The sequence below is a fragment of the Sus scrofa genome, chromosome 13, assembly GCF_054392235.1.
Source record: "Sus scrofa isolate SSC_HxYL_T2T_F1_AM1 chromosome 13, Sscrofa_HxYL_maternal_Yorkshire_Landrace_v2.0, whole genome shotgun sequence".
Classification (NCBI taxonomy): domain Eukaryota; kingdom Metazoa; phylum Chordata; class Mammalia; order Artiodactyla; family Suidae; genus Sus; species Sus scrofa.
The window spans coordinates 139,665,632-139,689,779 of record NC_139395.1 but is presented as its reverse complement, the minus strand read 5'-3'; the positions used below and the strand labels follow the sequence as shown (position 1 = coordinate 139,689,779).

The following is a 24,148-nucleotide window of genomic DNA, read 5'->3' as shown; positions in this document are numbered from 1 at the left end:
GATGTAGATCTGTTAATAGATGCAGCAATAATAATAAACCCTCTCTCTGTACCCTCACCTGTCTTCTTACCAGCACCTTACCATTTACAAATACTATTGAAGGTCTTTTGACCCACAATTGTTACTGCCACTGTACCAATCAGAAGACTGGAACTTATCGAGTTGATAAATGGCAGAGCTCATAGCCAAATCCAAGCTATCAAGCCCATACTAATTCATTAATTCATTTGTTTCAAGCATACCCATGTGCTAGGCTCTATGTATGCCAGATATGTACCTAGATTTGTATCCAATAAGCAGAAGGCAGCAGGATCTGTGCTGTGACAGCCCTGTATAAGAGCAGCCACCTGTGCACAAAGGTGGGAGCCGTTGCATCAGCCTGGAAGGAACAGAAAAGGTGATGTTCAACTTAATTATGGAAGAGGAACATAATATCCAAGGGAAAAACAGCCTTTACTATTGGTACCTATTCAGCTCTTTTTTAAGAAATTATTTTTCCTTTATAAGTCATACTTTTAATTTTTTAAAAAGTTTTAAAATTATAGTTGATTTATAGTGTTGTGCCAATTTCTGCCGTACAGCATAGTGACCCAATGACACATTTATATACATTCTTTTTCTCATACTGTCTTCTATCATGTTCTGTCTCAAGAGATTGGATATAGTTCCCTGTGCTGTGGGAAAATATAGATAAAATATGGAAAATATAGGTAAAATAATACTCTTCTAAATACCCATGCTCAAGAGCGTCACTGTTAATTATGATATCTATACCCTGCCTTCTCTTTTTCTGTACAGGTATATATATAGGTGTGTGTACATATTTTTTTGTACATGTACATATATACATTCTACATACTAGACTGTGATATGTTTTTATTTTCTATTTTATTTATTTATTTATTTATTTATTTTTGGTCTCTTGTCTTTTTAGGGCTGCATCCACAGCATATGGAGGTTCCCAGGCTAGGGGTAGAATCAGAGCTACAGCTGCCAGCCTACACCACAGCCATAGCAACACCAGATCCAAGCTGCATCTGCGACCTACACCACAGCTCACGACAATGCTGGATCCTTAACCCACTGAGCAAGGCCAGGGATTGAACCCACATCCTCATGGATACTAGTTGGGTTTGTTAACCACTAAGCCACCATGGGAACTCCTGTGATCTGTTTTTAAATAACAATGTATCACAAATATTTTTCTAGGTCATTTTCTAGGTCTAAGTAATTAATATTATTACATCTTGAAGGTGGCCTATATGCTGTTTTATGGTTGGGCATAATTTATTTGGCCAACCTTCTATTTGGAAGCATTAATTTTTTTTCAATTTCTCACAGTTGTAATTTTTCTACCTATTTGAATAAAACTTATTGCTGAAGCTCACAACCTGCATTTCAGGCATCTGAGATGATGTTTCCTGCAGTTGGAAAACACATCTCTTGACTCTGTTCCCTTTAGAACCATGGCGTGGCTAGAAGAATCTGAGCAGGCTCTTCAAACAGTATGACTTGTGGATACCCCTGAAGTTTAGGGATGAAAAAGAAGGGCCAGAATCTTCCATCTCCTACCGGAGACCATCTTCCAAGTGCTCCTCCTGCCTCTGCATGAATGCTTGATGCTTTGGCATCCTTTATTTCAGGCTCAGTTTATTCATCTTGGCAATGAGTTATTGAGGAAACAGTGTCTAGTGATTAGAAGCAGGGGTTCTAGAATTACTTGCCTGGGTTCTCCCCCCGGCCCCGCCACCCTCAGAATGCCCTTATAGCCTAATAATTAGCTATTCTAATATATTTAATAGGTAACATTCTGGCAAAACATGTGTTGATGTTTTATGTGAATATATTTTTAATTTGCATAGTAACAGCAATTATTATATAACACTAGGTATCAGGCACTACCCTAAGTGCTTTATACATATTAATTTATTTCATCCTGATAGTAATCTCTGTACATAGGTAATATCAATAGCAGCTCAGTTTTGCAAATGTATAAACTAATCCATAGAGGTTAGATAATTTATCCAAGATCCAACAGCTAATAGTAAGTGGAACTGGGATTTGAACCTATATGACTGTCTCCAAAGCCCTAGCTTAATCATTGCTCTGCCCATCGTAGAACCTAAAACAAAACATTTGCTATGTAAATGTGTCTTTCTGCTGTCTCATCACTGGATGTGGCCATTCCAGACTCAGAGAATTGAAATTCAAATCATTTCAGCAAATGGTTCACTAGGCCACCCTGAGATCCCAGCCCCTAGAAGACAAGGGAGTGTATTTAACCCTCCAGGCTCCCTGTCACCACTACGGATGCCACTTCTGCTGCTGAGCTTCATGGAGAAAGTGTCCACAGACTCCTGATGCCCAGTACAAAGATTTTAGAGCTGAGACAGAAATTCAGCTTGAAACCTTACTAAAGGAAATACACTGCATAAAGCCATCTCTAGCTAGGAACACCATTCTGTGAAGCTGTTAAATCATTTGACAACAGGCACCAGGTTCAGTGGAAAAAGCACTGAACTGACAGGCAGGAGATATCAATATATATCCCAGCCCTGCTACTGGCTGGCTTTGTGACCATGGGCAAGATGCTTCTCTTGGCTTCAGTATGTTCACCTGTTCAATGAAGAGTTAAAGTAGGTGGCAAGGTTAAGGTCCTCTCTGGCTGTAGCCACATATGAGTTCAAAGAACTGTAGACTCAGAAACCTGAATCCTTGGAGGGCAGGAGGTAGAATGGAGGCCACTGGATGGAAGAGGGAAGCTTTTACTGAGACACTGCAGGTAGTGCCTGAAGTTGGAGCTCTCTCTTTGGGGGCTGCTATATAGCTGAAGATCTCTGGCAAGGGATCACTCCACTAGCTTTGTACTGGACACAGTGAGCACAGAAATTAAATAGGAGCCACTGAACATTAACACTGGAAAGAATTTTTAAGTTCATTAAACTTTTTATTCTTCAAGTTGGCATTCTTGCCTCTGAACTAAGGCCATCAATACCCAAAGAAGTAAAATGACTTAACCAGCCTCAGAGGTGTGATGGGAGCTGTCTTATGTTGCAGTTACAGGCAAGGAGAGAAGGGAAGCTGAGCACATTTCCAGAGCATATGTGAAGCTGAGAGAAACTTATAGAATTTGCCCTGGAGCCAAAGATTATTACTTAACACCAGAAATACATTCTCTAGAAGTATTTTGCAGTTGTTGCTACCATAAACATCATGATGAAAAACAAGAACACAGAAGGTAAGAATCACTAGAGTTGTGTGTGTGTGTATGTGTGTCTGTGCTTGTGTCTGCATATGTGTTACCAGCTGATGCAATTCCCATTGGCACAAATTAAGTTTAATTTAGAACCTGAGCTTACTATGCAGAGAGCAATGCAATATATCCTTCTATAGAGAGAGTGTTTTCTCAAATAAAACAGTATTTCTATCAAGACAAATAACCATATGGCATTGCAACTTGCTCTTGAATGAACTCCAAGGCCACGAAATCCACAATTTGGAGATTCCCAGTCTAGACATCTTTAAGGCCAGTGGCCTCACCTCATCCAATTTCTTAAAGTCTGTGATCAAGATTTAAATTCATAAAATGGTTCAAAACTAAATTCCCAACTAGAAAATAGAGTGGTAGGGGAAAAAAGAGAGAGAGAAGAATGAAAACCATGTCACTAATTTGTAATTAGACTCAATACAAAATATTTTATTATGATTATTATTTTATTGCTTATCAAACTGTTACAAAAATACGAATTGTCACTCTTGAAATGATGCATTAATGACAAGTGATTGTCCAGGGATAATTCCATATCCCTAAAGGGCATTTGGGAAGGAGGAGGGGTATACTGAGGGTTGTATCAATGATTGGAAGTTTGTATAACCCAATCACTGTGCTGTATACCTGAAACTAACACAGCTACTGAAGTCCAAGTAATCACAAAAGCCCACTGCAAACACCCCCAGTGCCATGGATTGCGCTCTCTCCAGTGGCAGCAGATTTAGCTAAGCTCTGGCTGTTAGAAAGCTTTTCTTGACTGTATGCCAACATCTCATTTCCTGAGAACCTCAGCTCACTGTACCTTGCAGTACAGAGCACTTCACATGGTCCTAGCCCACAGTAAGCAGTCAATAAATTAACTACTTTTAGGGAAGGGGAGGAATATATTGTAGTTTTTCTATTGGGAGTCTCTACTTAAATAATTTTCAAAATTTTGTAGTGTCAGAGCACCAGTGCTTTTTTATTATATAAACATGAAAGCTTTTCTTAAGAATACCTTATATCTGGAGTTCCCATTGTGATGCAGTGGAAATGAATCAAACTAGGAACCATGAGGTTGTGGGTTTGATCCCTGGCCTCGCTCAGTAGGTTAAGGATCCTCTGTTGCCATGAGCTGTGGTGTAGGTTGCAGTCAAGGCTTGGATCTGGCATTGCTGTGGCTGTGGCGTAGGCCAGTAGCTATAGCTCCGATTAGACCCCTAGCCTGGGAATCTCCATATGTCATGGGTGCAGCCCTCAAAAGACAAAAAGACAAAAAAATAAAATAAGAATACTTTATATCTACTCCCAGAAAGGAGGAGGCAGAAGAGGTGGTCTTTTCTGACCCCCACTCCCCTTGGATGACAAAACTGTATTCCATCTAATCCTCAGGGCAGAGCTACCTTGCCTGCCCACTTGCAGAGCTACCTTGCCTGCCCACTTGCATCTCTCACAAGCGTCCTATCTTAATAAATCTATTTCTTGCCAAAAAAAGAATATCTTTTATAGGAGCTGAAACACAACTTTAGGAGAAAGAGTGTTATTCTATTCTCTGACATAATTTTCTGTAGTGGCAAAAGCAAAAGTTTCTATTTGTTAATCTACATATCATGGAAATTTTCAAACACATATAAAAGTGAGCAACAACCACAACAGAAAACAGTGGAGCTCCATGTACCCATCACCCAGCTTCAACAGCCATCAGGCTTCTGCCCCTCTAAAACATTTTTTGTAACATAATATTTGAGAGTTCCTTCAAAATAATATGGGTGGTGGCATAGATGAAACATGAATAACCATGAGTTCATCATTGTTGACTCTCAGTGAGGGGTACCTGTGCATTAATTACATTATTTTCTCTATTTTTATGCAAAAATTTTTCATAGAAAGTAAAAAAATTAACATACTTACTTTTGCTCATAATCCTCTCCTAATTTTTTGCCTTGGAAACCATGAACTCATGCTTCTTGTAACTTGTTGCTGTAGGCATCTAGTTTAATCCTTTGTGATCTGAATTTTTCTGTATATCTGCCTACCACTGTAATAATAAGCGTATCTATACAAAATAGTCTAAATGTATTCCTTTTATAGCCTCACATGTATTCACCAACAAATGTTTATATTTGATATACACGGTGAACACATAGTATGTAGGTGAATCTGTTATTCAGATGCCTAGCTTCGCAGGCCATAAGGCTTTTATATTAAAGGAATGGACAATCCTGGTGAACCATAAAAATTAGTTTCCTACATTCCATATCCATCCATTGAGTAACTTTATATGCTAGACGCTATGGCAAGTAAATGATGTAGCATGGCTATGGGGACACATAGACAAAGTATTCTTTGTTCTTGCAGGCTGTGTTCAGGTGAATTTTATAGTGTCAATCAAAATAAAAGACCACAGAGGGTTCCCACTGTGGTGCAGCAGAAATGAATCTGACTAGTATCCATGAGGATCTGATCCCTGACCTTGCTCAGTGGTTCAGGATTCTGGCATTGCCATGAGCTGTGGTATAAGTTGCAGACATGGCTCAGATCCTGTGTTGCTGTGATTGTGGTGTAGGTCAGTGGCTACAGCTCCAACTTGAGCCCTAACTTGAGAATCTCCATATGCTGTGGGTATGGCTCCCCCCAAAAAAGGGAAAAAATGAGAGATGACAACAGTTCCCAACATCTAGAGTATGCTCAACATATAGTAAATGTTTGATAAATGTTTGTCATGTATATGATGTGTGAGTGCATTGCTGAATATCACATTATAATCCCAGCTACCAACAATGAATTAATTGTTGAGACGTGACTTGTGAACTCAGTGGGAAAAAAATGGGAGATTTACTCTCCCATATTCATCTTTCTAGGTCCCCAATTTTTGGTTGGCTTTGGCTTGGAGATTCATTTGAAAGTTTAAGTGTAACTTTGGCTGCAATATTTGGTATAGGTGAATGAAATTGGAGAGTTATGCACAGCACACAAACAGGAAAAAAGAACAGTGGGAAAAAAAAATAGGAGCATCCATCACAGCCAGTCACATTGGTTAAGGCAATTGCATTTCCAAAATATGTTCTCACTTTCTCATAGACACTAACTTTGATCTTTCAAGGGCCTAACTTAACTGCTTCATAGGAGCAGAAGAGTAAATGGGTCCTCATTTCTTTTTTTTTTTTTTTTTTTTTCCTTTGTTTAGGGCTGCACCCACAGCATATAGAAGCTCCCAGGCTAGCTGTAGCCGTCAGCCTACACCACAGCCACAGCAATGCCAGATCCGAGCCATGTCTTCGACCTACACCACAGCTCATGGCAACGCCAGATCCTTAACCCACCGAGCGAGGCCAGGGATTGAATCTGCTTCCTCAAGGTTTCTGGTAGAATTCATTTCCGCTGTGCTACAATGGGAACTCCAGGTCCTCACTTCTTAGACAGGTAATATGTTCAGAGTTCTTAGGATAGTATTTGCCACATAGTAAATGTTGAATAATTGTTAGTGTTATATCATCTTTGAGCTGGTATGGGCTTTAAAGTTCATCTAGGTCAACTGTCTATTCCAAGCAAAGAATTTTCTCTCTAATCTTGTTTCCAACCTCTTGAATATCTTCTCCTCTAGTCAACTCACTGCTTCATAACCTGCCTAATTTGAAAAGGCACTGTCTTCCCTTAAACTCTTCATTTCAGTGAGGTGAACCATTTGCTTTCCTGTTTGATCCATATGATGATCTTAGGTTTGCCTTATGAATCCTACTTAATGTGGATTAAGTAAATGATACACACTTCCTCCCCCCAACTTCATGGCACCCTTCAGATATTTAAAGGCAGCAGCTGTTGTGGTTCTTGGGGCTTTCCTAACCCTCACTTCAAGACACAAGCCTCAGGAAATGGCTCTGTGAATAAACTATTAAATACAAGATGCTAAAGTCTTGGGAAACTTCCCTATACCTGTAGCTACCTGCCACCTTTGGAGTATTAATATGTGAAAACATCTCCAAGGAAAGGTCCATTGGGCTTCTCTTCTGTTCCATTCTATCCATTCTATACTTTATCCAAAGTAAAATTCTGTAAAGGACATTTACTTTGAGAAATTGGGTCTTTGTTCATAATAATCTGGGCTTGAAGACCTGCAAAGTCTTAAAGCACTTCCAAATAACTCCCTGTCTGTATTCTTGCTACTACTCCTTATCTCTACTGATCAAAATCTGGCCTTTTCCTCAGGCCCAATTCAATGCTGCCTCCCTCAGGGAGCGTCTCACATCATCCACTAAGGTGATATCTCCCTTTCTTGGTCTTACTCTTTTGTTCTTTTCAGTCATTATCTCTTTGTACCTTGAATGAAGGCCAAATCCATGTCTGATTAGCCTCCGTCTCATTCATCACTGTGGCTGCAGGAGGAGTGAAATGTATGGGTGAAGATGAAATACCCATATTATGTACATGCCCTCGATATCACTCCAGATCTCCACCCCGATTCCCTCCTTTCTGCAGATGGCCCCATCCCTCAGCTAGGAATACTGGAAATGCTGATGGCTCACTGAGAATTGTCCTTCATGGTAGCTTCCCAAGGGCCAATGACTAGCTGATTCAAAAGACTATTTCACTTCCAGAGGCCCCCACGGTATAGACTGAGGCTTAGTTGCAACTGTATTGCATGTTCCTTTCTTGTCTCTCCAGTCCTGCCATCCTCCCCTTCCTACAGGTGTAACTGCCAAGAGCGCTTCCCAGTAAACTCTGGACGGAACTCTCCATTTCTGAGCCTGTTTTCAGGAAACTCAATCTAAGGCACCCTTAGACTGTACATAAGGCATCACCACTGCCACACACCTGGTGCATTTTGCCTTCCTTAACAAGCCTCAGCAAGTGAATGTAGAGCCAAGGGAATCTGATGTAAGACATGAACTTAACCTCTGTAAAGGAGGGAGCCACAGGAAGAGAGCTTCCCCACCCCCTGCCCCGGGCTCTGGCTCAGGGAGAGGACCAGGAACTTCAAATCCCAACCCTTCCTCCATAACACAGGATGGAGGATGAGGGGTAGATTTAGAAATGTCCACCATCTTGTCCTTAGCAGTAACTGTGTCAACTGAAAGGGATAACAGGAAAATAGGGAAAATTAGATGCAGAGGGAGGAAGAAAGGGAAGGAGGGCATGCGGAGAGGAAGAAAGAGAAGAGAAAGAGTATGGAATAATGAAAGCCTGGGGGAAACAAGGGAGCCACAGGAAGGAAGAAGCAGAATTGGAGAAAAAAGAACAAAAGCAGATTACTTTAAAGCATGTTTTTGCTTCCTATAGTAACTTCTTCTAAATTTGTACTTCCTTTATAACTTTAGAGTATGACTGTGCTTTTTGTGCCTTAATGGTTTTTAAAGATTCCATTTGGATTGGGTTTTTTATTTATATTTGGCTTGATTAAGGGGGAGTCAGTTAGTTTGTTTTCCTGTTTGCTCAAATTTGAAAGAAGATCCATGAAGGCTCAGTGTTTTCCAGCAGACAGATGCATCACATCGATTCCTTCCCTAGCCACTGCCTGCCTGGGGTTCCCCTCGTTCAAGTCACACCCTGGAGGGGGATGATCATCCTGTAGACATGCATCAGGAGTGACTCACTCAGACCAAGGAGGACTCTTTCTACCCTTCCCTTGCTCATTTGTACGACTGTGAAAAGGAGATAACTTTAGACCACCTTACAGTCATTCACTGCATAGCACCATAACAAAGAGAAGCACAATCCAAAAAGGCACTATAAATAATTTATATTTTTATTGACATTTCTCAGAGAAGTGCCAGATGGGGAATTCCTTTGTATAACACAAAGGAACCTGTCCTAAACTTTATTTTCACCCATCCATTTCCCATTTACCATAGCATAGCCTTCTAAAATCCTTTTCTTTTTCTTTCTCCAAAGCAACACAGAAATCTATCCCTTACTGGCTCTCCTGGGTGCCTCCCTCAACAAAACTTGTTTACTCACCTCCTCCTCCAGCCTAGACATGTTGTATTCCTTCCCAAATGGCCCTCCCCATCTGTGACTTCTCTTGGCACCAGAAAGCCTTATGGGGAGAGGGAGGAGCAGTGCAATGCTGTCTCAGGAAGTCAAGCCCCCCAAGTGCCCTGCCTCCGAGGCTCTAATTCTCTGCTTGGCTGGGTTTATATCTTGTACCAGGAAGAAACAAACACAGCCACTTCCTCTGTTGTCCTCCCATCGAGGGAATTGCTGTCCAGTGGATGTGGTGACTTAGAGGTGAAGGGATGGCATGGCCTGGAGAGAGGAACTGGGGAGGGGAATGTCAGATCTGCTTTCCGGCCTCATCATGACTAGTCCTGCCCTTCTGTCTCAAAGGTCAAAGTGAAAAGTTTGTCATTTTAAATCATTCCACGTCTTGCTTGGGGAATTTCCCAGATACTAGCCAATGGTCCAAGACCATCCTTGATTTCCAGGGCTGTAGCAATTGTGTTCTTTGTGTTTTTAAACATTTTGGTGGGAAGTAGGGAGATGGCGCATCAAGGATGGTTAGGCTGGCTCTGTCTTAGATAGCCACATTCTAGAAGGGACAGTTGGTTGCCCGTATGAAGGGTGGATTGCCGAGGAAAAACAGCAGAGAGGCTGTTCGAAGGCCATGGTCATAGTCCACCCCTGGGAGGAGTTGGTGGGAAGCACAGAACATGCAATTTGTAGTCAGACAAGGCTGAATTAGGGCTCTGCCACTTACCAGGTGTGTACCTTTGGAGAAATTTATATCCTCCAAAGTCCTGTTTCCTATTTCGGCTGACTTGGGGTAGGGTTGGGGGCAGAATAACGGTTCCTACTTCACAGGGTGCTTGTGAGCATGAATTAAATAATTTTTTATGGAAATTTTAAATTTACTTTTAAAACCTTGAGCTGAAACTAGCAGTGGGCAGAAAATGGGAGAGTTGCCTTCAGGGAAATGCCGTTATCAGTACAATGATCCAGAGTTAAACTTCGAGCAGAAGGAAAGCAGTTATCAACCCAGATTCCCAGATGTAGCCTGGGACAAGGAAAGAAGCTAAAACATCACATCTCTGTGCCTTCCCCAGGCTACTGCAAATAGAAGTTTAAAAGCTCTCTGGGGGAGAGAATCCTGAATTCAGGCCCCAGGTTTTCCACAGGTGGAGATCAACTAAGTAGAGGATTCCTGAGGGTCAAGGCCATCAGGGACAGGCCCAGAAGGCTCCGTTCCCAGGAAAGAATCCTGCACAGGGCAGAGGTGGCTGCTTCTCAAGCGTGGATCATGGGCAACCTGACCTCAGGTTCTTTTTAGGCGACAGTCACACTTGCCAATATTTTGACAACCTGGCCCATTCTGTTTAGTTGATACATTGACTATGCTTAGAGTCAGGCTTTATTTCCTGTTACCCTGTTTTTTTCTTTTTCTTTTAGAAATTTTGTCCTTGATTCATATACAGTTTCATTTCAGAAGACCTGGATTCAAGTATCAGAATGCGAGTGGACTTCCATATCTGATATGACTCAGGCTTGCCCTGTAGGCCTGCTTGTAAAGTAGAAAGAGACATACCTACATTGCAAATGTGTGGATGTGTTTCAGTTGGTACCTAGGGCAGTACATGCATATTGATTCATACATAACTGATTTCACACTGACAGCCAACTTAACTCCTCATCTAGTGTCTTCTGTAGATGCATTGAGTATTTACATTTTGAAGACCTAATGCTCTAGTCCATGAAGGTCCATCACTACTTGGCATCATGGTCAAGTTGCACTATGAGGCCAAACAAGTAATTATAGAAGAATTTTATTCACTGGCTTTTCCAAAAGAAGAAAAAGTAATCAAATTCATAAGCTGTGGCAATATTTCTCATATTCCGTGTTTCTTCCCCTCCATGTATTAACCTTCTGTGTCTCCTACACCTCTCATTTGCTACCCCTATCTTTCCACCACATTGCCTACCTCCAGCCTCTGTGGCCTCAGTTTTCTTGTCTCCTATCCCTTTACCTTTCTCCCTAGGTCATTTCTCTCTGCCATAAAATCCTTGGGCCATCCTCACAAAAGCCTAGAAACTGGACTAGCAGTGACAAGCTTAGAGTACAAGGGATGGGGAAAGCTTGGGGGAGTAGGGAAGGTTTGATCTGGCAATTATGGTGGTGTTTTTTGTGGACTGGGGGCGAGGGAAGTATATGGATAATCCTGCTTAATAGTAATTTTCACAACAGAGTCTTATGTCTATAAATGATAGATATGCATATAATCATACATTCATTCAGTACCTTAAAAAGCATTATTACAATAAAGAAAATAAAAATGAATTCATGTCCTTGCTTGAAAAAGAGTTTAAAAGAGCTTTCAAAGATGTACAAAATATGACAGTAGGCTTTATATTTTGAAGGAGCCAAAAATACTCAACAGAATATGAAATGCATTTCCCTTCAACCTAACAATCCCATGTTTAGAAATCTAGGCCTAAAATATACTGGCAAAAATAGAAAATGATGTGCACAAAAAGTTATTCATTGCAGTGTTTTTTATAGTAGCCAAAGACTGAAAACAATCTAAAGGCTTACCAGAAGGGTACTGGATGAATAAATATGGACTGTCCATCCAATGGAGAACTATGAAGCTAAGCAAAGGAATGAGAGTTGTCTCTATAAACTGTTATACTCTCTAGGATATACTTTTTAACTTTAAAAAAAGGAAAAAGAAAGAGAAAAACAAGGAGCAGAACTGTTTATAGAGATTGCTCTCTTTGGTCTAAGGATGAGAGAGAAATATTTGCATGTATTAAAAATAAATGGAAGAATAAACAAAAACCCAAAGTTCTTGCCTATCAGGGGTAAAGGGAACGGAGTGGCTCAATCATGAAAAGAAAGACAACCAGGTGTCATGTGGCTCCTGATATAATGCTAGAGGAATTGTACAATTAGTCATGAAATATTCATGTCAAAAAATTAAATCTGAATCTAATCAGGCATCTAGGTAGTCTAGAGGAAATGCAGGTATGGGGAAGAATCTCATAAATTACCATGGGGATGCTATCAGCAAAGTCCAAAATGTGAAAAATTTTAAAGACACATAATTTTCCTCCAAATAAATAAATGGCAAAGGAAAAATAAGAGAGGGGGAACTATTATAAATTCGAGGAGAATTGAGATTTACAACCAAATATGATATGTGGACCTTCTTTGGCTACTGATTTAATTAAATAGACGAGTAAACATATTTGAGATAACATGAGAAACTTGATTATGGACTGACTTAGATGATTCTGAGGAATTCTTAATAATTTTGTTAGGAATGCTAATGTCACTGTGGATTTTTGAGAACCTGCCCAAAGTTTTTAGAGGTGTATGCTGACATATAATAAGAGTGAAATGGCATCATACTTGAGACTTGTTTCAAAATTCTCCAGGCATGAATAAAAAAGTAAAGGAACCAAGAATGCAAATGTGGCAAAATCTTGATAACTTGGGGGATGGATATGTGAAGGCTTATTGTACTCTTCTCTTTACTATTAGGTATATTAGGAGATTTCATACCAAAAAAATTTTAAATCACTAGAGACAAAAAAGAGTACACTGTAGGATGGATCCAGGATTGGAGTTGGTGCACAAATGAATTCTGTGCACTCCTATGCACGTGTTACTCGAGTGGCTACATATCTGGCTTAGTGTTTGTAGCCACCAATGTGAGAAAGGAAATAGGAAGAGTGAGCATGTTCTCAGTGTCTACACAGCAAAAACAAACAAGATGTTCAGGCAGAGCACCATTCCCGATGCTGAGTCCCAAGCAAAACCTCTCCTATGGGTCTTCATTAGAGAGCCACTGAGAGGTGCTGTGAAAAGCACCGTCCTCAACAACACATTCAAAACAAACCCAGGCAGCCTTCCCTGGGGCTGTGACTGACCTCCTGGGCGCACTTCACTTCACCATCCTGTTCCCTTAGTTCTGTGAAACTTTGACCCTCAGAAATGCCTAGAGCTCAGGCAAGGGAAGCAGTGTAGATGAATCACCCCTACCCTTTCCCTCTCTTTTCTCTGAAATGCTCTGGACAGAGGATGGCTCTCTGTTCTTCCCCTCTGGGAAGTCTCTGCAGAGCTGGGAGTTGGCCCTCAGTAATACCCACTTAATGAAAAATGAACACCAGGATATTAAGGAGCCTCCTAAGGGCTCATATGCTCCTAGAGATCGATTTTTCAGTGGTTTCCAAACTGAGCATGCTCTTTACCTGAAGTGACATGTCCAGCCATATTTTCTATCTTTAAAAATGAAATTCAGATTCTCTCTCTCACTACAGAATTCAAATCTAAGTGGATGAATTTTCACCAAACTCGGTGTATTTGAAATAGTCTGATTTAAATTAGAGGCTGTGTTGTATATATAGAAATTATGACGGTCCCTGAGTGACAGAGGAAAGAAATAGCCATCCTTCAGGGTGGCTGAAACAAAGGTATAATAAAAACTCATGATGAACACTCATCTGGAGAAGCACTCTATGCATACAAAGATTGTGCAGAGAAAAGAGTACTGTCACTCAGAGATACAGTGGTAATTTGGAAGCAAAGATATGTTTACTTCAGGATGATCGATGATGTTTCCAAGAAGCACTGGCACTGTCAGCCAGATCTAAACTCTTCACTCCCTGAATATGGCTTCCAAGCCCACACCATGTCTTTGATCATGCTCTTCCCTACCCCTGATTTTTCCTTGGATGAGGAAACTGGCATCCTGACAGTGACCATGGCCACAGAGCTACTACAAGGCAGAACCAGGATTCAGACACTAGATTGCCTGACTCTGGGCATGACACTTTGCACAAAACCAAGACAATTCCAGAAAGAGAGGGCTTGAGGGAAAATGAAAAACAGGAGGGCGAGAGATGTACAATGCAGAAGAGGTCGAAGAGAGCATCAAAGAGCATCCAACATTTTGCTGAGTCCTGAGTTATGAAAAAGCCTCAGTGGCATTCCCAAGGAATCAGGATCAGAGATCCAGCAAAGAGGGTTGAAGAGAACAGTAACACAGGGCTACTCCAGCTCCCTAAATTGGTCCCAGTGATGTCACCTCCCTTGTCCATTTTTTCCCACAACAGTTCGGAAGTCCACCTGCCATTGCCATTCTGCTGAGATGGACAGGCTGAGGCACTTGAGGATGAAAGGTTTGGTATAGCTGCCCCCATAGAATTGACCCAGAGCTTTCCTATCATCTGTAGTGGGCTGAGGGACCCAGAGAGTGGAAAGGGGAGAGAGAGGCCTGGGTAAACTCTATTTGTCCTGTCTGCTTTCCAAAAATTACAGCCAGGCCCTTTCTGAGACCAGCCAAGCTTTCTGAGGACTCATACACTGGGACTCTTTCCTTCATGGTTCCCAGACACAATCCCCTGGCTCTTCAGCATCTTGCTCAGTACCTTGTGATCTCTTCCCTGTGGCGGAGCCCCTATTACCAACCAGCTGGACATTCAGCCCTACCTCTGCTTCTAGAATCAATTCTGTGCTCTTTTGGAGGCAGGGCAAGGTTGAGGGGTAGATTTCTAGAGGCTCTACATTATCTCTAGTAATAGAAATTCTAAGCCAATATAGTATAAGCAATTAAGGGAACTTACTTAAAAGTCAACCTTTTAGGCACCCTTAACCATGGATAGGTTGAGTTTCAAGATGGCTTGACCAAGTGGCTCAAGAGAGTCATTAAAGCCATTGTGTTTTGTTTTCTTTTGTTTCTCTTTCTGTTCTATATTTTGGGTCAGGAACTTAAACTAAGTCTGGCTGTCCTGGTAGTTGCAAGATGGCTGCCCACATGAAAGAGACAATACGTGTTTCTTTTTCATATCCAGGAGAAGAAGAAAAGCTTCTTTCTCCCAATCTGAGAATAATGGTCCTGTTCTGCATCCCCCCCCTTTAATTAGACCAACTAAGGCAATCACCCATACATGGTCCAATCACTGAGCAAAGAGGCAAAAATTACACCATTGGTTTGGCCCAACTATGGCCCATCTTTGGAGCTGTGGGATGTAAGAGATGTCCGTGCTACTCAAACAGCCTGACTACTTGCTACCAAAGAGGAGATGGAGGGATGCTAAGAAAGAACCTGACAATATGCAATGGTCTTCACTGCTGGTTGAGCCACAGCCAAGTCTTTCCCTCTTATCTCCAACCCTTTGCTCCATAGCCAACCCCGAGAGATATCTGTTGGTCCTCTGTATGTTCTGGCTGCAGGACAAAAATTCTCCACACTACAGATTTCCTTCAGGCTGAGGTTTGTAGTTCAGTGATGCTGCCAGTAGAGGGTTGGTTCTGCCTTCTTCTCTCTTTGTGTTCCAAAGTTACTCCCTCCCTCCTTGGGGAAGTGCTACAAACATTTCAATAACTACATGGGTCAACTAAGAAATTATTACTTCCCTTATTTCAAAAAAAAAATTAAAGCAGTTTTTAAAATTTGTTTATTATAGTTGTTTACAGTGTTCTGTCAGTTTCTGCTGCATAGCACAGTGACCCAATTATACATATATACACACTCTTCTCACATTATCTTCCATCATGTTCTATCACAAGTGATTGGATATAGTTCTCTGGGCTATACAGCAGTATGTAGTTTTTAAAAAATATTATTAAACAGTAAAAAAAAAAAAGTTACATTAAATAGGTGAGAGGAGTTCCCACTGTGGTACAGCAGGTTAAGGATCTGGCTTTGTCACTGTGACCATGAAGGTTAGATCCCTGGTCCAGCACAGTGGGTTAAGTGTTTTAACCCATGCTGCTGCAGCTGTGGTGTAGGTTGCAGCTCCAGCTCATATTTGATCTCTGGCCCAGAAACTTCCATATGCTGCTGGTACAGCCAAAAAAAGAAAAATAGGTGAGACAATGTTGTCAAAGAGAATTAAGAATGAAAAAAATAAGATGAAACAAATCTATAAGGTTATTAAATTTGTGTTTTAAAGGTGATTGTGTGCAAAATCACAGCCATTGGTTGGTAGGCCCTCCAGAGCCAAGACATCATCATGGTGACCAGAGCAGATGATGTCACATATCCAGTTAGTACTCTGTCTTCTTTTCTTTTTCTTTTTCTTTTTTCTTTTTTGTCTTTTTGCCTTTTCTAGGACCACTTGCTGTGGCATATGGAGGTTCCCAGGCTAGGGGTCTAATCGGAGCTGTAGCCACTGGCCTACACCAGGGCCACAGCAATGCCAGATCCAAGCCACATCTGTGACCTACAACACTGCAATGCCAGATCCTTATCCAACTGAGCAAGGCCAGGGATCGAACCCGCAACCTCATGGTTCCTAGTCAGATTCGTTAACCACTGAGCCACAACGGGGAACTCCAGTACTCTGTCTTCCAGTGACACATAATTTAGGGTGACCTTGCGTTTCCACTTAACTTTTCAACCACCTAGATGGAAAAAGAATTCTTTAAAACTTTCCAGTGGTTTTCCTGCCAGCAAACCAAGGAGGCATTTAAAAATTTTTTTCTTTGCCTACCTGTAGTGTAGCAGATATAAATTCAAAAGACACAGGAGCCCTTTGAAATATTAATGAATCTTTAGTAAGCTCAACTGCTTATAAACATGGATTGCATTTCTTAAAAACTTCTTGAATGTCTTTACTCAGAATCTCTACATATCCCCTTCCTTGTCTTAATTCCATCCCTTCCCAGCCAAGCTTCCATCCCATCACCTCTACTAAACTCATCCCTGCCCAAGTTTTCAATGACTTCCCCCTTGGAAAATCCATTGGTCACTTATCAATTCTCATTTTACTTGATCTCTCAATAGCATTTGAGGGGAGGAGAGAGAGCAGTTCATTACTTTCCTTTTAAAACTACTTTTAAAAATTGGCTTCTAGGACGCTGAACCATCTTGGTTTCCCTCCTGCCTCACCGTTCATTCCTGTTCAGTTGCCTTTGCTGGACCCACATCTCCTCTAGCTGTCTCAGTGTTGAGGGCCCCAGAGTTTGGTCCTCGGCCCTATTTTCTTCTACTCTCACTCATATAATCTCATTCAGTTCCACTTACTCCATGATGACTCCCACGTGTATCCCTCTGCCCTAATCTCTACTCAAGACTTAGGTCCACTGGACATGTCCCCTTGGATGTGTAATAAGTATCTCATACTTCATGCACCCAGTAGAACTTGAGATATGTCCTTTCCCCTGACCACTCTGATCTCCACCTCTCTGCTACCAGCAAAGCCCAAACTGGGAGTCATCCTGAACTCCTATTTCTTCATTCCCCATATCTAATTCATCCGCATCCTGTGGGCTCTGTCTTCAAAATTCACCCTGAATATGACCACTTCTCACAGTCTCCACCATTTCACCCAGTCCAAAGCTATCCCATTTCTGGTCAGGATTGTTGCAGTAATTTTCTCTTTTACCACCCTGCTTCCACTTTTGTCCCCTTAGAACCAATTTTCTATCCGGCAGACAGAGTGATCATTTCAAAATGTAAATTAAATCCTATCACTCCCCACTTAAACGCTCCAGTGGATTCAATGGATTTCCATCATCCTCAGAGTAAAATCCAATTTTCTTACCTCACCTACAGTGTCCTACCTATCTCTCCATCTCATCTCTTGCTGATCTCAGCCTCCCACCTCTGTTCTTATCAAACTGACCTTCTCACTATTCTTCAAACATAACTTTTTTTCGTTACTCAACACGTCTGCCTTGCAGTTCCCTTACCTACACTTTTCCCCTGGACCTTTACTCATCCTGCTCTGTTACCTCATTCACGTGTCTTCATGTCACCTTCTCTGACTGGCTTTCCAAGAACCAGCCCATTACCCTGTATTTCTTTACCATTAATATTTTCTCTTTTTAATACTTGTCACTAACTGGTGATAAAATCACTATTACCTAGGCATTGCCTATTTGTTTACTGTTGAATTTCAGTGCCTAGGACAATGTCTGACACTCAGTAAGCATCAGGTGAATTAAAGAATAAAAAACTTATTAACATGAATTTCCCCAGCCTGCTTTCAGAGTAAATCTTGGTATCTGAGTTAATAACATTGTAAAATGTATCTTTTTTTTCCCCTTTTTTTTTAGGGCTGCAGCCACAGCACATGCAGATTCCCAGGCCAGGGGTCAAATCAGAGCTGCAGCTGCTGGCCTATGTCACAGCCAGAGCAACGCCAGATCTGAGGTGTGTCTGTGACCCACACCACTGCTCACAGCAATGCCAGATGCTTAACCCATTGAACAAGGCCAGGGATCAAACCCGAGTCCTCATGGATACTAGTCGGGTTCATCAACCACTGAGCCACAATGAGAACTCCAAAAAAAAAAAAAAAAAAATCTTTCTAAAAAACATTCTTTTAGGTGCCTAAATACCTCCCAGCTGTATTTGGCAAATCTATTTCTGCCAAATTCTCTTTGGTGCTGGTGACTCAAACCACAGTAGAGTCAGCCCTGAGCTTGGTGCTGGTAATAAAAGCCTCCCCCTCCATCTATGCTAAAGAGCTCTAGTTCTTTGCAGCCGAAATGTGTCATTTCCTTGCCTTCAAGATGTAATTTGAGCAAGTCCACCTGGTGAAACTCTAGCTGGGTTTTGGAGCCCTTTGTTGGGCTGTAAGGAAAGGATATATACCATGATGTTGTTATAGTTGCTGAGAGACACAAGGGGGCAGCAAATCTAGCTCTTACTTTTAAAGGCAAACCAAGTATTCTGATAACTACAATTTGATGTCAGATAGTTGGATAAATTTCAGTACGTCCATCCAATGAGTAATAAGCAGCCATGAAAATGAATGAACTATAGCTTCAAGCAGCAGCGTTAATGAATCTTACAAAGCTAACATGAAAGAAGCAAGACACAAAAGAATATATATAGTATGATTCCATGGGCATAACATTCAAAAATAAGCAAAACTAAACTACATTGTTTAGGAAGTCACCATAGGTGGTCAAACTATAAAGAAAAGCAAGGAAATGATAGTCACAAAAGTGAAGCTTGTGAGGATTGAGGTGCTTGTGGTCAGGATGGTACATACTGGAGGCTATGGATCTTGGCATTAATCTATTTTTCACCTCTGTAGAAGTTACATAGTGGCCAAATTTATAACTATTTGCTAAGATTTATATGAATGGTTTTTTCCCTTCTTTGTACATATATTTACATTTCACATTAAGGGTTTTTTTCAGGAAAAGGAAAGAAAAAGATTAAGTGAGCAAGAAGAGAGAAACACAGAGAGACAAGTAGAAAGAAACAGAGATTAAGAAATAAGGTGGCAAAGAGAAGTCTGAAGTTATATAAGAAGAAAAGAGAGATGCCAAGAGAAGGGGTTAAAAAGAGAGAACTAGGAAATTCCAGAAAGAAATTTTTAAAGGAGGATAGTGTGAGGAAGAGTATGTAACAAAGATTGGCAGGAGAGAGGGGAAAAAAAAGAAGGGAGAAAAGATGAAGGGAGAAACAGAAAGAGATTAAGAATGCTGAAGATAAAAAAGAGGAAAACACAGAGTTCCTGGAAAAAAATATCAAACAGAAAATCCAGAAGAACAAGGAGAAGCACCCTTAGCCAGGTGAGAGGTTGGGCAGTCAGCCCCGAGACGTTAGAGGGGCTCAGTCTTTCAGTGGGCTACAGCTGGAATAGATGATGGAAAGGAAAAATACCAAGAAACATTCAATGTCAGGAGAGAGTTTTTTACCTATAGATATTTGGAACTAGGCAGGGATGTGAAAAGGCAGGGCTGAGGCCAAAGCAGGGGTGATGATCCTCATCAGAGGGATGGACTCAAGACTTCACAACTGCCCATCTTATTAGAGACGTTTATGTAAACCTTATTCTCTCTCTCCTTGCCTACTTTCAAATTTAGTCTACAACTTCCCTTTCTCTCCTCCCCCACCATCCCTGTACCCCAGATTACTTGACAGGAATCCTGGGCCTCAGGAATGCTGGACACACTGCCAATACCCTGGAGCCTTCCATGGTCTCCATGCTGGGGAAATAGCTGGAACAATTTAGGGCACAATCCATCCTGTTACCCAGAGAAAGATGCACACTCAAAATGATGCCATGAGCAGGGTAAGTTGATCAATTAAACAGAAACTTGAGTCACCCTTGTTAAAAAACAAAATTCAACTAAATAAAATTGGAGGTCTAATTGGCTTTATTAAATGACTCATGAATTGAGCAGCATCTGGCAAGCAGAAAGATACTCTGAGGAGTTATACAAAATCTGTTTATAGAAAGAAAGGCGGGACAAGGAACTATCAGCAAGAGAAAAATGAAAGTTCATTGGAAGAAAATAAGAGTTCAGGGTAATGACATCTTCTCCTTGGCTAAGCTGAGGTATTTTTCCATTGGCTGAGCTTGTTGCTAGGCGAGAAGAAAATCTTCCTCCCTCCTGCCAGGGAGTAAAGTAATATCACTTCCTGCTGAAGACGCAAATTCCAGTGGGGTGTATAACTGAAGACACGCTGTAAGGCATGAGAGTTCTCTCTATAGGCCTTCCTTACTCCAATTTTAGTTGATATTTCCATTATTAATTCTCACACCCTCCTCAGCACCTTATCACTACTCACTTTCTCAGCCACAAAGGTGGCTATGGTTTGGAAAAATTCCAAGTGTTACTAGGAGCTGGAGTCTTAAAAAATTCCATTTTTATTTCTTATCTAACTCTGCCTCTTTCTCCTGGCCAAACTGTGCCTTCCCCATGTAGAGTATTTATCTCAAGGTACAACTCCAGGGGTCTAAATTCCAACTCTGATTTGTTTTAAGAGGCCTTTTCCTAGAGGAATCTAATAATTAGTCTAGCTGAAATTCAAGCCTTGGATCAAATCATGAAAGATCAGATTGACCAAGGAATGAGGGTACAGGTGCTACAGGAGGGAGACAGCCTATGTGCTCTCTGGGGCCATCCAGAGCTTTGTGAGGGGGTGAGCCAGAGGAGGACGTGCTTCCCTGAGGAGGGAGTAGAGCTTATTGGAGTCGGAATTGTGAGAAACTTAAGCCCAACTGCCATCCACTTGGGCCAGCCCGCAGGCTGGGGATCTGCCAAGGTATCCCTTGCCAAGATGCTCTTTGGAATCCATGCTCTTAGTACCTCTTCCACCCAAATTTCATAAAAACACAGAAAAGGATATAACTATTGAGTGATCATCTGGAACAGCCCTGGACCACAAGGAATAGTGTCATCAATGAACCCAAAACTTGAAGACATTTTTTTGAGAAATGATGCAGATAGGATGAGAATGAGAAACATCATAGTCACATGTGAAAAGAGGGCCTGAGAAAAAAATAAATATGAGTAAGAGCCCTGCCAGAACCTGCAAAAACTACAAAGTGGAGGAGGAGGGCTATGGGTAAGGGCAGATCCTGGGCAGCTTGGCAAGGGGGGCGGGGGGTTGTCCAGCAAAGGAAAGATGGGATAGAAGGGGAGTCATGGTAAACCAATGAAAGTAATCACTGTTAATGTAGCTATGAAACAACGTAAGGTTACAGAATAATCCTTGAGAGATAAGATACACAATGGAAAAATTTAATAATCTGTATAACTTAATTATATTAGATGAGGCTTATTGATTAGTTAATGCACAGACTCTTGACATGCATTATCATTTAATCCTGATATATACCAATATAGTAGAGCCCATAATTATGTCCATTTAAAGGATGAAGAAACCTAGGCTCAAAGAGAACTTGACCAAAACCGCTCATCACCAAAATGTTGCCCATGGTGGTCTGACTCTGAAGCCCAGGCTTTAATCAATCCAGAATGTTTCCTTTCATGCAACTCCAACAAAAACTAAGGTGTTCATGAGATGAGCAGAGAGTTCTGTGTTAGGAAACCTGTCTTTCTGAAACTACTCTGACTCAAATACACCATGTGATATTATTCTCAGTTTTCCCACACAAAGGAAAGTGTGATGTGATTAGAGCATATTCTTTAAAATCCATCTCAACTCAAATTATGAAGTTGACCTCTTGTAGATTTTTTCAGGAGTCTTATTTCCAGATTGTATTGTTTTACTGGGTTTTTTTCTAAAGCTCACACTTGATGGATGACAATAAACAAGTGCTATCAGTTTTAACCACAGATAATTCTCACTTAGTATTTTCCAGGGTCGGGGTGCAAGTATAGTTAAAAAGTGCCCTTGAAAATTGTTGTCCTCTCACATCCAGAAGTTCCAGATAAAGCTCCACTACCCCCTCCTTGGCATCTCCCTGGCATCTTAGTAAGATGGAAGGTGCAAAGATGTGATGCAAGTCAAGTGACAGAACCCTTGGAAAACATGCACCCCAGGACACACAGGGTCTTTGGAGTGTTCTCGATCAGCCCTGCCATTCACATGCCAGTCCCAGTGCTGTGTATTCAAGGCTAGGAGGCAGCTGGAAGCTCAGAGGGCTTATGAACAAGCTATGACCTCACTAGCAAGCAGCAAGCACCAACAGGTTCCTCACTTCAGGTCACAAGCCCAGAGAAACCCTTTGTTCTTTAACCCTTCCTTATTCTGTATACCCATTTTATTTCAGAGACCTAATTTTTTTGTTCCCTCTGAGATCTTTCAAATCCATTTTAAACCCTAGGGTCTACTGATCAGCTTTAAAATAATCTCCAAAGAACTTCACTGCTCCTCTCTCCAGCTCCACCTGTCAAAGCAAATCCACCTTTCAGAGCCTAGCTCAATGCCACCTTTTCTGCAAGCTTTCCTCGATTCTCCTAGTCACAATTTCTTTCTCTCTTCTCTGACCCCAAGGATCATTTTGTGGTTTTCTGAAGTACTATAGTCACTTAATGATTCTTTTTATTTTGCAGATTATACTTACAATGCCAACAATGAACTAAGTTTCAGGAAAACAAGGATCTTGTTTGGTGACATCCAGGCAGCTCAGGTGGGCAGCTTCTGCTCAGCAGTGAAACCTCACAGTATGTGAGCTGCTAGATTGACACTTCTGGATGAGACTCACTAGGATGAGATTTGGAACTGTAATAAGTGATGGGGCAGGAGGAAACTCTGAGGAGGATCACAGAGAAGTGTTGAGGGTTGAAGAGCTCATGACCATCTGCCCCCTTTGGGGATTTAATAAAAAAACTCTTTTGGGCCCAGTCTGACTTCTTCAAGTTTCATCTAGTTTCAGGACCCTATTCCCAGGCAACACTGGTTGTCACAGCCATACCACTATACTGCTGTGGCACTGGAGATCTTAGCCATGGCTACTTTCAGCAAGTTGAGATGTACAAAGTTAGTGAGGGCTCAGGAATCATCACAGTAGATAGAGAAGTTTGCCTCAAGGTACAATAGAAGTGGGTAGGATGAATGAATGCATCAACTAATCAATTCCCTTAATTCACTTTCTACTGCACATCTGGGTATTATCTCTTCCCAAGGGATCTCTTGGGAGTCCACTGCTTAGATGAACTAAAACTGAGGGTTTGGCAACAAAATCTATCTGGATAAATAGTGAATGGGCTAAACTAGCTCATTAAAAGCTGCAAGTATGGAAAATGGGTGGAACATTTGGACAGAATGACTTGATGACCCAGTGACACCAGACAGGGAGAGACAATTTTGAGTATAACTCACTGCTGAGTGGTTTGTCATAGGTCTGGGGAATGGGGGTGGCGTTGAAGGTGGAATGAAAATAAAAGCAATATTTCACTAAGCATCATGTTGAACACTGAGGCATCACATCATGGTTGTAACATCCAATGACCAAAAGGAAAACACATGGGAGAAGGCTGTTCTCCCCCATGAAATGCTGGAGCTTTGACACCTGATAGCCTCACTGCATCATGACCAGCAATCCTAGTTGAAGATCAGAACAGCAGTGACAAAAAGCAAAGAGAACATAGGAAAGAAAAAATAGGGAAATTAGAGCATCAATCCAAGAGTTTCAATTTTTTGAGAAAACTCCATTCTGCTTTTCATAGCAGCTGCACAATTTTGCATTCCCACCAACAGTGTACAAGGATTCCAATTTCTCAACATCCTTCTCAACCCTTTT

General features: G+C 41.3%; 1 protein-coding gene across 4 annotated transcripts in view; it reads left to right on the top strand.

Annotated features, from left to right (window-relative positions):
• The window catches only part of LOC146397660 (mannan-binding lectin serine protease 1-like), a 64,882-nt gene extending 41,633 nt beyond the window's left edge, over positions 1–23,249 (top strand). For 3 of the 4 annotated variants that reach the window (XR_014824504.1, XR_014824506.1, XR_014824507.1), the window contains 3 exons: positions 3,058–3,238; positions 20,062–20,224; positions 22,959–23,249. The gene's annotated coding sequence lies outside the window, so the exon portion shown is untranslated. Of the gene's footprint in view, positions 1–3,057; positions 3,239–20,061; positions 20,225–22,958 lie in introns of those variants that run through there. The other variant, XR_014824505.1, reaches the window with a different exon arrangement.
• Positions 23,250–24,148: the final 899 nt, after the last annotated feature.